The sequence below is a fragment of the Neopsephotus bourkii genome, unplaced genomic scaffold, assembly GCF_033783945.1.
Source record: "Neopsephotus bourkii isolate Nb327-2 ecotype Australia unplaced genomic scaffold, CSIRO-AGI_Nbou_v1 NB_544, whole genome shotgun sequence".
In the NCBI taxonomy this organism is placed as follows: Eukaryota; Metazoa; Chordata; class Aves; order Psittaciformes; family Psittacidae; genus Neopsephotus; species Neopsephotus bourkii.
The window spans coordinates 255,314-270,802 of record NW_026901045.1 but is presented as its reverse complement, the minus strand read 5'-3'; the positions used below and the strand labels follow the sequence as shown (position 1 = coordinate 270,802).

The following is a 15,489-nucleotide window of genomic DNA, read 5'->3' as shown; positions in this document are numbered from 1 at the left end:
TTCAAAACCCCAGGAGGTGTCATCCATGGCCATTTCATGAAATACCTTGGTTTGTTTCCAAATTTCCTCCAGATCTGTTTCAATTCTGCCACTTTGGTCTATATAGGAACAACAGCTTTCATTGATTATGGAACAAACCCCTCCTTGTGATGCCAATAACATGTCTAGAGCCATTTGGTTTTGTAATACTACTTTAGACAGGCTGGTTATCTCTTGTTGTTCTGCCTGGATTATATAATATTTTTGCTTCCCATTTCCTCTATAGTTGCTGAGATATTTACAATTGCCTTCTCTAATTCACTTACTCCCAAAGATGGAATTAGCCCTCTTACAAAACTATGAAATGCGGTGTGCCGTTCAAAAATAGGGTTAAACCCTCTCTTAATCCGTTTAGCAAAACTTCTAATCCAGGTCCCAGAAGGATGCCTGTCGATAATAGCAAAATTGGGTATTACAGCACCTAAGGTGCATGCCCCCTTGCAGTTGGGGGGTAGAGTCTTATAAGCATTTTTTCCACATAACCAATACCATCCTTTCCCTTTAGGAACGGGCCACCATTGAACTACAATAACATCTATAGTAATAGTATGATTGCAATTTGAATGGTGACCTACATCTGTGGCATTTAAACAAGCAAAATTTCTTACCCTGGTTTCTGATGTAATACATCTTTGTGCACAGGTGTCATATTTATTACCTATATTAGGATTAACTATTCCAAATTTTAAACTTTCCTTTGAATACAGATTACTAGTGTTCACCCAAAAATTTGTCCATGAGACAGTGTTAGGAATTGGAACTCCAATTAATGGGAGATTCAGACTTTCTCCTGATTTAGGCAACTGTGCACACACCCAACAGTCACTACGATTAAAAACATTAGTAACATTCTGCACTAATTTCAGGTATAAGTTCTGGTGCCAAGCTTGTGTGCCAGTTATCATATGAGTCCAAATTATGACCGACGCAATTTCATACGTAAGGGTCCTGAAGGTTCGATCCGCCATGTCTTCTCTGGCTCTGGTGCTTTCTTAATTCTTGAATAATGTATCCAAGCAGGTTGTTCTTTTATCTTCACTGCTGTAAAGGTGGTCAATAATATCTGGTACGGTCCGCTCCACTTCTCCTGTAGAGGATCTCCTGAAAAATTCTTAACATAAACCCAGTCTCCAGATCTGAAAGGGTGAATTGGATAATCCAAACCTCTTGCTCTTGTCCCTATTATTCTCCTATTTATCTCCTCCAATTGTTTTCCCAGATTGATCAGAAACTGTCGGAGATAGCCTTCTCCTACTTCCTGAAGACTCTCTGCTTTAAACTGGAACTGATACGGTCTTCCATACAAAATCTCAAATGGGATAACCTCTTCTTTTGACCGGGGTTTAGTTCGAATTCTTAATAGAGCCAGTGGTAATGCCTGGTACCAATATAAATTCGTTTCCTGACATATTTTACTAATTTGTTGTTTAATCAGATGGTTCATCTTTTCTACTTGCCCACTGGCCTGAGGCCTATATGGAACATGTAGTTGCCAATCAATTTCTAATTTTTTGCTAATTTCTTGTAACAATTTGGCACTAAAGTGTGAACCCCGGTCGGAAGAAATTGCCGCTGGTACTCCAAAATGATCTTATTATCTTGTTAAATAATATTTTAATCACTTGTTTTGCATTATTTATTCTGTAAGGGAATGCTTCTGGCCAGCCTGAAAAAGTATCCGTTAACACCCATAAATATCGATAACCACCCCTTTTTTTTTTTTTGGTAATTCAGAAAAATCTATTTGCCACTGCTGTCCGGATAACTTCCTCTCCCAGTTGTCCCAGTTTGATTTCTATTTTCAGTCTTAGGATTATTCTTAAGACATAGCTGACATTGTTTTGTCACTAATTGAACTGTGGTGTATAGATTCCTTCCTACAATTTGTTTGTCTAAATATTTATGCAAAGAGTTGCTACCCCAATGAGTTTTATTATGTTCTTCCTGAGCTAACATCCAGAGCTGGTTATAGGGGATTACAATTCGCCCACCAGGTATTTGAGCCCAACCCTCTATTTTCCTGTCCCTTTAGATCCTCAATCAATTTTCTATCCTCTTTTGAATATCTAGGTTTAGATTTTTCAATTGTTAGTTTGCCATCAGGGATTAAGGACATGATTTGAAATTGTTCAGCTGCTCGTTTGGCTTCAAAATTGGCCAAATTATTTCCAGTTTCTTGATCAGAGCCACCTTGTTGATGTCCTTTACAGTACATAACAGCTACTTCTTCAGGTAGCTGAACAGCTTCCAGTAATTGTAGAATTTCTGTAGCATGGTTAATCTGTTTCCCTTGTGTGTTCAAAGGTCCACATTCTTTCCAGATAGCACCATGGACATGGACCACACCAAATGCATATTTAGAATCAGTCCAAATATTTATCCTTGTATCTTTAGCCAGTTCCAGGGCTTCTGGGCAGAGGTGTTACCAGGTAAAGGCTTAGCTTCTATTACCTGTGAAGTGGTGGTAATGGCATATTCTAACTTTCATTTACCATTTTTCATGAAGCTACTACCATCAGTAAACCAAGAATCACCATCTTCCATAGGTTTTTCTTTCAAGTCTGGTCGGCTCGAATATACAGTCTCTATGGTGGTCAAGCAGTTGTGTGTTAGTGGTTCTGTCAATTGTTCCTGCAAAAGGATGCTGGATTTACAGCGTTAGTGACCACAATTTCTGTATCATCCTGTTCTACAGTGGTGGCCTGGTATTTAAAAAAACGTGAAGGAGATAACCAGTGGGCTCCTTTCTGCTCCAGGACTGCTGATACCACATGGGACACTAGTACAGTAATCTTTTGTCCCAAAGTAAATTTGCAAGCCTCTTTAATATTTGTGATAACTGCTGCCATAGCTTTTAGGCATCTGGGCCATCCTTTGCTCGCTTCATCCAGCTGTTTTGAAAAATAGGCCACTGCCCTTCTGCAGGGTCCTAGTTTCTGAGCAAGGACCCCCAAAGCTATTCCCTGTTCTTCACAGGAATATAGCCAAAAGGATTTAGTCACATCCAGGAGTCACAGAGCTGCAGTTCTCATTAGCTCTGTTTTTAAATTTCTAAAAACCCCCTCTGCTATATCAGTCCATTCTAAAGAGGGAGAGTTTCCTTTCAACAGTTCATATAGTGGTCTTACCAGAACACCATAATCATGGATCCAAAGTCTGCACCATCCAGTCATTCCCAGGGATGTCCGGAGCTCCTTGACGGTCAATGGTCTTGGAGTCTGGCAAATGGCTTCTTTTCTAGCAGTTCCAAGTTCTCTCTGTCCTCCTGTTATTTCATATCCTAGGTAGGAAACTTGGGTTTGGGTTAGTTGGGCCTTTTGTCTGGATACCCGATAACCATTCAGTCCCAGAAAATTTAACAATTCCACTGTCCACTGGATACATTCTTCCTTTGTTTCTGTAGCAATTAACAGGTCATCCACATATTGTAACAGAGTCCCGTTTGAGTAGGTGGCTTCCATGATTCTAGTTCTCATGCTAGCTGATTTCCAAAAATTGCCGGACTGTTTTTTTTTTTTTAACCCTTTAGGTAATACTGTCCAAGTTAATTGAGTTTCCCTTCCTCTGTCAGGATTTTCCCATTTGAAAGCAAATAATTGTGGCTTTCTTTGGCCAATGGTAAGCAAAAGAAAGTGTCCTTTAAATCCAGGATGGCAAACAATTTCTGATTATTATTCAATTTAGTCAATCAGTCATACGAATTAACTACTACTGGATGAATATCCTGTGCAATTTTGTTGATTGCCCTGAGATTGTGAACCAATCTACAACTTTTCTCATCATATTTCTTTACTGTCCAGATAGGAATATTATATTCCGATTCACATTCAATTAATAATCTATATTTTAAAATTTATCAATTTTTTTTTTATTCCCTTTGATCTTCTAATTTTAAGGGATACTGTTTTATTCTAATTGGGTAGGCCCCCCTTTTTATTTCCACTTTAACAGGCAAAGCATTTTTCGCCTTACCTGGAACTTCAGATGCCCATACTCCCACATATACCTGATTAAGGATTTCTTCTATTTCAGGGAGGTCCTCCTTTTTGCTTTTCTGTTGAATTAAACTCAAAACTGCAATTAATTGTTTTTAACTCTGAATTCCATTTTGCCTTCTTTAAATGTTGCTTCTTGCCCTAACAAAGATTGTAGAGAATTTGGCATGCATAAAAATTTATGCATTCCCATTTGTTTTCCCAATTTGTACTTTAAAGGTTTCAGAAAGAATGCCTTTTTTTTTTTTTTTTCTTTTTCTTTCCTGGTGGCCAGTAGCTCCCACATCTGTAACGAATTCTTTTCTCTCTGATTTAACACCAAATAATTTGCTCCTGTATCCACTAAAATTCCACTTTATTTCCTCTAGTCCCTAGTTTTAATGTAACCAGTGGATCTGCTAGCGTAGATTCCCCAGGTCCCCGTCAGTTTAGTTCCAGTTCAGTCACCGGAGCCACTCCATGGCACTGCCCTCCCCAGGCAGTCTCACTTCCAGCGTCCAAAACCCCCCATAGCACGCACACCGGTCCGGTCCCACAGAAGAGAAGAGCCCACTCCCCCACCTCCTCCCGACATCCCTCCTCCCACGCTCAAACACAGGAGCTGCTCGAGCTCCCCTCCTTTCCCCCTTGGTTTTCCTTTTTTTTTTTTTTCTTTTTCTCACAGCAGCTCCCCCTGCTCTGCAGGGCCTGCAGATGCCTGCCTCTGCAACGGCACTTCTGGTTTAACCCCTTCTTAACTCTGAATGTGAATGTGCCGCTTGTTGCCAGTGACAGAAATCTCTTCCTCCTTATCAATATCAGATAGGACAGATGCAGAGGGTGCTCCTCTCGGAGGTACCTGTAGTACGTGATTTTCCACCTTATGTTCCTGATTACTGTTTTTTAACTTTAAACATCTTTCCCCAATATCACAGGCTGAGCATCTCCAGCTTAACTTTCAGTTTTTCCCTGTCCTTTTCCAAAGCGAAAATTAAGGAATCTGGCAGAGCTATATTAATTTTGCATTCAGTCTGTCACTCTGTGTGATTTCTTAAAGTGAAAAACATATCTGCATACATTACTTCATCCCATTTTCCTTGCCCCCTTAAAACAACATTAATTGTAACACTGTATTATAGTTCAGAGTTCCAATTTTAGGCCATTTTTCCTGATCTTCCAAAGTATACAAAGGCCACCATTGGTTACAATATTTTACCAATATTTTCTTATTTACCAAGCCCCCAGGAGACCCTCCAAGTTCTTTCCAGTGTGCCAAAATGCACCCAAAAGGATTCTTTTTCAAGATCTCTTCACTCTGCTGATTTTCCATTATCAGTCTCACATTCACACACACACACACACACACACAGACGAGATCCCCAGACATACTCCACACAGTTACAACACTTGAGACAAAGACAGAGACTTAAATTCAACCAAACAAACAACAGTTAACAACACAGTTACAACATCCTGTCACCAGTACCAAAATCACAAGACCAAAATCATTACAGTAAAAAGCCACAAAATAAGGCGAATACCAGTAGAATCAAAAGCAATACTTCCTAACCCCTATGGCTCAGACCATATTGTAACATTAATAGGGGGGTTTCCTTGAACCCTTTATAGTTGACCAGCCTGCGTCTTGTAGGACCTAAATCACAAGATGCCCCCTGCTTAGTTATAACAGTCTGTCACTGATACCAAAATCACAAGACCAAAATCCTTAATATAACAAGCCACAAAATAAATCAAATGCTTCTTGTGGGTGTATACCAGTAAAATTCAAAACCTTTTCTGCAAGACACCCCCTGTGTCCTGCAGGACCCAAACCACAAGAAGCCCCCTGCTTCTTGGGGGTGTATACCAAACGGACGCTAGCAGCCGGGTATACCCCTTTACCCACGAGATTTCTTATCTTGATTTATGGAAGGCTTCCAAACCATGCGTACGCTTACCAAACCAATTTACCAAACCAATTTACCAAACCGAGGTGCCCCCTGCACCTTACAGACTATACAAAAAATAGAATACCTTTTATGAGATGGTCCTTGTCTGCTCCTGCAGCGATCCGAATGAGTCGAGGGGTCCCTCCAGGAAAAATTCCCCAGGGCCCTAGGGAGCCCTGTCCTCAGCAGGTCCTGCAGCTGAGCAGAGAGGGTCCCATCTGAACAAACTTGCCAACAAAGTTTTCAAGCTGACAAGCAGGTATTCTTTACTGCGGCGCCGGGAGACACGGGGGATAACTCCTCCTAGCGTGTGTCCCCACATTGCCATACAAGCCATCCTTATATAGTCCCTGGGCATACATACATATTCATGAGGCTACATATGGATTACATCATTTTCCAGAGAGTTCCCCGCATGTGTACAGAATTGTGGTGGTGGTCTCTGAGGGTCGTTTACTTCTTCCAACAATCTTCATCACTTCTGGCAGCCTTTGAAGCACGCGCAGTAGATGCTCATACCAGTTTAATTGGTTCGTTAGCACCAGAGACATAATAATCCTCCTATCCTCCTACTTATCAGTTAGTTTAACTGTAGCTCATCCTGGACACCTGCAGTTCCCAGATACCCCTTATCCCTGTGTCCTGTTTTTCTAGGCTGTTTTTTCTTAAAGCTATGTCAACTATAACGATTTATCTTGTGAGAATTCTCAGTATGTTCTCTAGCTGCACTCTCTCCATATATTTTTATCTATGTATCCTGCACCTCAGTAATTTTCCATTGCTACTGTTGCAAAGCCATGAAATTTAACATTACTTAAAGCTACTTCTAAAGATTTCTATATCCCATCTTGTAATTTTGTGCCCCCCCCCCTTGTCTCAACAAGTATTAGATAACATTCAAAGAGGAATACCAATAGATGCTGACATGTTAACAGGCTCCGGGCAATGGTTGCAACCTCATAACCAAACCTCTGGTATTCCAGCAAGCCGCTCATATGGCTGTTCAAGCCTGGAGGCGAGTACATGAATCAGAGAAGAAAACTACTTATTTCGTAACTGTTCGCCAAGGGTCTCAGGAACCCTATGTGTCTTTTATAGACCAGTTAAACAGTGCTATACAGAGACAGCTTGATAATTCTGAGGCTGCTCGTGTGCTTTTATTTCATCTAGCATATGAAAAAGCAAATGGAGATTGCAAATCTGCTTTAGCCCCAGTCAGGGAAAAATTAAAAAACAGGATATCGGTACAGAGACTCATAAGGCTTCTGTATTGGCTGCTATTGGCTGCTGCATTATTGAAACTTAATATGAGTCAGCAAAAATGTTTTAACTGTGAACAGGAAGGACATATTAGTAAAATGTGTCCCAAAAAGAAACAAAAGCAGAAAGAAAAAAACACCATCTCAACTCTGTCCCAGATGAAAGAAAGGATATCACTGGGGCAATCAATGTAAATCTAAATTTGATAAGGATGGAAATCCTTTGTTGGGAAACTCCAAGAGGAGCGTGGTGAAAAACGATACCCCTCAAAACAACAGGGTTTTTTGCAGAAAACACTCCATCTCTGATTCTTGCAGCTGCCACAACAGGCAGCGCCAGGTTGGATTTGGCAACAAGCACCAACATCAAATTAGATTGCTCCACTGTTAAAGCTATAGCTACCAATGTTTGGGGACCTTTACGAAATGGATTTGTGGGTCTTTTGTTAGGACGCTCAAGTACAACTTGCAAAGGAGTAAAAGTTCATCCAGGGGTAATAGAGTCAGATTATACAGTAGAAATAAAAATTTTAGCATCTGCCTTAAATGGCAGTTGTAAAATTCCAAAAGGTCAAAAACTACCACAACTTGTTTTGATTCCATACTGGGTGCCAAAAGTAGAAATTAACACAAGGATACCTCTGGATTTGGAAGCTCTAGGAAAGCTGAGGAATACTGGACCCAGGAGATTACTCAGAAACAACCTAGATGGCAGAGTTACTGAATGACTTCTTTGTCTCTGTCTACTCTGCTGGAGGCAGTCCTGAAGAGCCCTGTACCGCTGAGACCCCGGATGAAGATAGGTCAACGGAGCGGTCTGCCTTAGTTGATGAGGAATGGGTTAAAGACCAGTTGAGCAATCTGGATATCCATAAATCCATGGGTCCAGATGGGATGCACCCGCGGGTGCTGAGGGAACTGGCTGAGGTCATTGCTGGACCGCTCTCCATCATCTTTACCAAGTCTTGGGAAACGGGAGAGGTGCCTGAGGACTGGAGGAAAGCAAATGTCACTCCTGTCTTCAAAAAGGGCAAGAAGGAGGACCCGGGTAACTATAGACCGGTTAGCCTCACCTCCGTTCCTGGGAAAGTGATGGAACACCTTATCCTTGGTGCCATCTTAAGGCATATCAAGGATAAGAGGGTTATGAGGAGCAGTCAACATGGCTTCACCAAGGGGAAGTCGTGCTTGACCAATCTTGTAGCCTTTTATGAGGAAATAACACGGTGGATGGATGATGGTAGAGCGGTGGATGTGGTCTACCTCGACTTCAGCAAAGCGTTTGACACGGTCTCCCACAGCATCCTCGCAGCTAAATTGAGGAAGTGTGGTCTGGATGATCGGGTAGTGAGGTGGACTGTGAACTGGCTGAAGGAGAGAAGCCAGAGAGTTGTAGTCTATGGGGCGGAGTCTAGTTGGAGGCCTGTATCTAGTGGAGTGCCTCAAGGGTCGGTACTGGGACCAGTATTATTTAATATATTCATCAACGATTTAGATGAGGGAATTGAGTGTACTATCAGCAAGTTTGCTGATGACACTAAGCTGGGAGGGGTGGCCGACACGCCAGAAGGCTGTGCTGCCATCCAGAGGGACCTGGACAGGCTGGAGAGCTGGGCGGGGAATAACTTGATGAAATATAACAAGGGAAAGTGTAGAGTCCTGCATCTGGGCAGGAACAACCCCAGGTTCCAGTATAGGCTGGGGAACGACCTGTTAGAGAGCAGTGTAGGGGAGAGGGACCTGGGGGTCCTGGTGGACGACAGGGTGACCATGAGCCGACACTGTGCCCTTGTGGCCAAGAAGGCCAATGGCATCCTGGGTTGTATTAGAAGGGGGGTGGTTAGTAGGTCGAGAGAGGTCCTCCTTCCCCTCTACTCTGCCCTGGTGAGACCTCATCTGGAATATTGTGTCCAGTTCTGGGCCCCTCAGTTTAAAAAGGACAGGGACCTGCTGGAGAGAGTCCAGCGCAGGGCAACTAAGATGATTAAGGGAGTGGAGCATCTCCCTTATGAGGAAAGACTGAGGGAGCTGGGTCTCTATAGTTTGGAGAAGAGGAGATTGAGGGGTGACCTTATTAGTGTATATAAATATATAAAGGGGGAGTGTCACGAGGATGGAGCCAGGCTCTTCTCAGTGGCAAACAATGAAAGGACAAGGGGTAATGGGTACAAATTGGAGCACAAGAGGTTCCACTTAAACCTGAGAAGAAACTTCTTCTCAGTGAGGGTGACGGAACACTGGAACAGGCTGCCCAGGGAGGTTGTGGAATCTCCTTGTTTGGAGACATTCAAAACCCGCCTGGACACGTTCCTGTGTAACCTTATCTAGGTGTTCCTGCTCCGGCAGGGGGATTGGACTAGATGATCTTTTGAGGTCCCTTCCAATCTCTAACCTACTGTGATACTGTGATATATTGAATTTGCAAATAGAGAATAGAGTCTTTAGTGGGTTAATAGACACTGGGGCAGATTTTTTGATTATTTTGCCATCTCAGTGGCCGACTGATTGGCTCTTTGAAAAGGCTTTAACAACAGTAGCTGGAATAGGAGGTATACAGTCTCCTTTCAAAAGTACTCGAGTCCTCAAAGCTAATACACCGGATGGTGCTGTGGCTGATTTTCAACCATATATACTGCCAGTTTCTATGAACCTGTGGGGGAGAGATTTGCAAATTCAATGGAATTTGTTACTTAGCACAGATGGTGCAAATTTATCCTAACAGTCGCTGATATGAAGCCCCTGCTCAGATCTTCATGGTTAATGGAAAAACCACTTTGGGTTGATCAATGGCCTTTAAAAGGGGAAAAATTGGAGCAAGCACATTTACTGGTTGAAGAGCAACTGAAAGTAGGACATATTGTTTCATCCACTAGTCCCTGGAACACACCCATTTTCATAATTCCAAAGAAATCAGGGAAATTGTGACTTTTGCAAGATCTGCATGCAATAATGTAATGCAACTCATGGGGGCTTTACAACCAGGTTTGCCTAATCCTACTGTGTTTCCAGCTTAGTGGTTTCTCTGCATTATTGATTTGAAGGATTGTTTTTTACCATTCCTTTGCATCCTTCAGACTGTGATAATTTTGCTTTCTCTGTGCCTTCAGTCAACTGTGCTGCTCCCTTGCAAAGATACCAATGTACTGTTTTGCCACAAAGAATGATGAACTGTGCAAAAATCTGTCAGTAGTTTCCACAGCTATATCACCAACTAGGAGTGCATTTCCAGGTTCGATAATTTATCACTATATGGATGACATTTTGGTCTGTGCAGAAACAGAACAATATTTAGAAACTACTGTTAATCATTTAACAGAAAATTTATGTTGTTTTGGACTACAAGTTGCCCAGGAAAAAATAAAAAGAATGCCACCCTGGAAATATTGGGGGTGGGTGTGATGCAGAGGGTTAACCAATGTACAGGGGGGTTGTACAAGGGGGTTAGAGGAATTTGCTTGCTCAAACAAAAGTATTGTATGTACCTATCATGACTACTAAGCAGAACAAAGGCACTAACTATTGATAAGGAAAAGCAGACACCTGGTTCTATTGACAAGGAAAAGCAGACCCCTGAATCTACTGATAAGGGGGAGAAGCAGATAGTTTATGGCTGGGACACCGACCAAACCCTAAGGCCATACATGAAGACTAAACGGTGAAAAGTTCAAGAAGAGGAAGACTCATTCACTTCATCTTGAAGACCCCTACCCACAGGAGGAAGACTCATTTACTTCATCTTGAGACCCCTGCCCATGACCAGAAGGAGCACTGTGCAGGTGCAAAGGACCTACTAGCTCATTATAATATAAAGTGGGGATAGGACATGAATATGTATAGACGTATTGTGCAACCTTATGAATATATATAACTTTAGAGAATAAATGTAGAGGGAAACAACACTGAGGTACACATGACTTTGAGGAATTGTCCCCGTGCGTCTCAGCACTGAATAAAAAGCATACCTACTCTACAACTTTAATGAGTTGTGGAGTCAATTCGCGTATCAGGTGCTAACTGAAAAAAACCTCAGAAGCTAAAACTGGCAAACAAAATCACAAATTTGAATGATTTACAAAAGCTCTTAGGTACTATTAATTGGGTCCGTTCTATGTTGGGTATTACTTATGCTGACCTTGAACCACTCTTTGATTTATTACGAGGGGTGTCAGACTTGAATTCTCCTTGTCAGCTTACCCCCTAAAGCTATTGATGCTTTGAATATAGTGACTCAAAAAACTGAGATGCTACAGGCAGATAGAGTGCATTTACACTTGCCAATTTCTCTGCTAGTTGTTAATATGCAATGAAGGCCATTAGGAGTTATATGTAAAATTGACAGTAACTCTGTTTACTTTTTGGAATTTTTTTTTTTACCACATACCCAGAGAAAGACTGTGACAGAACCGTTAGATATGACTGTTGACTTAATTGCCAAAGGCCGCACAAGGGTTCAACATTTAACAGGCAACAAACCTGCAGAAATGTATTTATGTCAACACAGGAGTCACGGACAACACAGGAACGATCAATGTGATCAGCAAATGCCAATTTATTACAAAGCTTTAACTCCTTATATACCATTTCTTACAGGCACTTACAGTGATTTGGCATATTATGATTGGATGCATGTCTTGAAGACCCTTAGTGACTAACACACAATTGGTTAAGCACAGGTGTGAGAACTTGACCTCGAAAGCTTGCCAACAGTCCACAGTTCTCATTAACTCAGTGAATTCCAGCTTCTTCTTATCTTGCTTGCTTAAGCTTCCTTGGGCCTCTCACGGCCTTGCTGTATCTTTCAGGATTATTCAGTTTATGTACCAATTATGTGTTCTCCTGTGAGAACACTGTCTCCACATATTTACCATTAACTGAAACAGACTTTCAGTTCCTTTTTGCTCAGTTTCTTTCTAAATAGCATTAGCAGACTGCAGTAAAATTTTTTCATGGTACTCCAAAACATAAATTGCTAAGAGCTTTTTCAGATTTTGATCTACAGGAACAAATTGCAACCCATTCAGGATGCTAAAACCATTTTTGTTGATGGCTCTGGAAAAAACTGGAAAAGCTGCTGTAGTTTTTTTTTAAAAATGATTCCTGGCAATCCTCTGTTATACATGTGGATGGCTCTATACAGATAGTTGAAATTGCTGCAGTCTTACATGCTGTTCCCTGCAGAATCCTTAAATATTGTTTGTGACTCAGAATATGTTGTTCGATTCTTACCATGCCTTCTTAGAAGTGTGTTCAAAGAAATTGATAACCGTGCGCTTTTTGACATTTTGCTGAAGCTAAAACATTGTTTGGAAACTAGGAATTATTTTAGCCTCTTGTTCTGGGTTCAACAGTAGCAGTCATTTTTCTCCTTCTTAGTAGCTGGTGCAGTGCTGTGTTTTTGACTTTCAGCCTGGGAGTAGCACTGATAACACCAATGTTTTTAGTTGAGTCAGAGGTTGAGCAGCTGCTGTACTTGTCAGTGGGGCTGGTGTAGTTGCTGTGCTTGGAGCTGGGGTTGGTGTAGTTTCTGTACTTGGAGCTGCGTTATCTGTTGTAGTCAGAGTTTGAGTAGCTGCTGTACTTGTCACTAGGGTTGGTGCAGCTGCTGTATTTGGAGTTGGAGTAGCTTTCTTGTCTGTTATGTTGCCATTAGATCCAGAGACATTTTATTCCCTTTGAAGGTGCTGGATAGTGTTGAACAGGGCTCTGTAAGTATAGGCCAAGCCCCAGCATGTTGCCATGATTTGTCCCTCTCTGGTATGACCAGGAAGACAACACACATAATTTAAGTGTTTTACTAATTTTTCTGGATTTGGCACTTGTTCAGTGGTGAAGTTCCAAAGCACTGGAGGGGCCCATTGGACTAGATGCTTACCCATACTGTCCCACACACCCTGCCACTCATTACTGTCCAGCCTTGGGTACAATGTCTTGGTCCTCCTATATCGTAGTCTAATCCTAGACAAGACACAAACACGACTCCACTTAACTTTCAAGATCAGATGAAATGGTCGTGAATGAAACACACTCTGCATGTGTGCCAACATGGTGATCCCCATCACAATCAGCAGGCAGGTCTCAAGGGTACCCGAAGGCCATTTAAAACCTTCAGAACTCTCAAATAATGCTGTAAATAGTTGGGGGGGGGGGGGGACGGGAACATAAGGGAATGTCTCCTTCATAGGGTGACCACCCATGTGTCGTGGTTTAAGTCCAGTCCGTAACGCAGCCATGCAGTGCTCGCTCACTCTCCCACTTCCTCCACCCTCTCCCAGAGGGATGGGGAGTAGAATCGAAAGAATGGAACTCCCATGGGTTGAGATAAGAACAGTCCAATAACTAAGGTATAACACAAACCACTACTGCTGCCACCGATAATAATAATGATAATGGAAATAACAAGGGAAGAGAATACAACTGTTCACCACCCGCCAAACGATACCCAACCCGAGCAATGATCTAGCTCTTCCGGGTAACTTCCCCCATTTCTACATCCTGGGCATGACGTGCTGTGGTATGGAATACCTCTTTGGTTAGTTTGGGTCAGGTGTCCTGTCTCTGCTTCCTCCATGCTTCCCCTCCTCCCTGACAGAGCATGAGACTCAGAAAGTCCTTGGTCAGAGTAAACATTCTGACCAGCAACTAAAAGCACCGGTGTTATCAGCACTGTTCCTAGGCTGAAAGTCAAAACCACAGAACTGCACCAGCTACTAAGAAGGTGAAAAATGACTACTACTGCTGAACCCAGGACACTGCGGAAGGGAAAAAAGATATGTAATTGTTAAACAGTTCTATTATATACCTCCCAAAGTATAGAAGTGATGACGGCGCTGTGAACACAAGCCAGATCAGTTTCATGATCAATGAGTCTATTGTATTACAAATCATTACCATAAAGTACAATGAAACAAGAACCTTAGCCCAGGCCCCCCAGCCGATAAACACTAAAACAGCAAATACTATCTGTAAGTAAGGTGCAACATGCTGAAACTGTGAGATCAAGAGCAACAACTTTGAGAGCCAATAAATCAGTATTGTGGCAAGTGACTATTAATCTGAAACAGTGAATGCTTATCACAAATATGGTCAGACACACTCTGGTCAGATCTGTCGCTATCGCAACCCTTTATGCCCCATGTTGGGCACCACAATGGTTTAAGCCCAGCCAGTAACCCAGAACCCCACAGCCACTCACTCACTCCCCTGCTTTTCTCCCCGTGCTCCCGGAAGGATGATGAGGAGAATGGAAAGAATGTAACTCCCACTGGTTGAGATAAGAACAGTCCAGTAACTAAGGCATAACACAAAACCACTACTGCTATCCCCAATAATAATAATGATTATGGAAATAACAAGGGAAGAGAACACAACTGTTCACCACCCACTGACCGATACCCAGCCTGACCGGGTCAGTGATCTAGCCCTTCTGGGTAACTGCCCGCAGTTTATATACTGGGCATGATGTGCTGTGGTATGGAATACCTCTTTGGCTACTTTGGATCCGGTGTCCTGTTTCTGCTTCCTCCCAGCTTCCCCTCCTCCCTGGCAGAGCACGAGACTCAGAAAGTCCTTGATCAGAGTAAACATTACTTAGCAACAACTAAAAACATTGGTGTTATCAGTGTTGTTCCCAGGCTGAAAGTCAAAAACACAGCATTGCACCAGCTACTAAGAAGGAGAAAAATGACTGCTACTGCTGAACCCAGGACAGCAGCCCTGGGCAGAATGCACTCTTTCAGCACCCGCCTGATGTGGCTCCTGTGCCTACAGGTCTTCATGTCCCTGAGTGGCCAGCTACCATGCAGAAGATCAACATGCTACTTCTTGGAGGAGTCAGCTGTAGGCAGCGCTCATCTATCTCCCCCTGATATAACCCCCACAGGGCATTTGCCACCATCCGTGAGTCAATGTAGAGATAAAGTGCTGGCCATTTTTCCTGTTCAGCAATGCCTAAGGCCAGCTGGATGGCCTTCACCTCTGCAAATTGACTTGATTCGCCTTCTCCTTCAGCAGTTGCTGCAACTTGTTGTAGGGGACTCCATACAGCTGCCTTCCATCTGCAATGCTTTCCCACAGTACTGCAGGACTGTCATGGTTTAACCCACAGCCAGACAGCTTGTTACCCACTCCCCCCCGTTTCTTGCCCTCCCCTTACTCCTGGAGGGACAGAGAGGAGAATCAGAAAGAATGCAACTCCCACGGGTTGAGATAAGAACAGTTTAGTAACTAAGGTATAACACAAATCACTACTGCTACCACCAATAATAGTAA

At 42.6% G+C, this 15,489-nt stretch overlaps 1 long non-coding RNA gene across 1 annotated transcript in view; it reads right to left on the bottom strand.

Annotated features, from left to right (window-relative positions):
- Window positions 1-1,353: 1,353 nt before the first annotated feature.
- The window catches only part of LOC133210961 (uncharacterized), a 70,283-nt gene continuing 56,147 nt past the window's right edge, over window positions 1,354-15,489 (bottom strand). The window contains exon 2 of the long non-coding RNA XR_009725059.1: window positions 1,354-1,617. This is a non-coding gene — a long non-coding RNA (uncharacterized LOC133210961). The remainder of the gene's footprint in view (window positions 1,618-15,489) is intronic.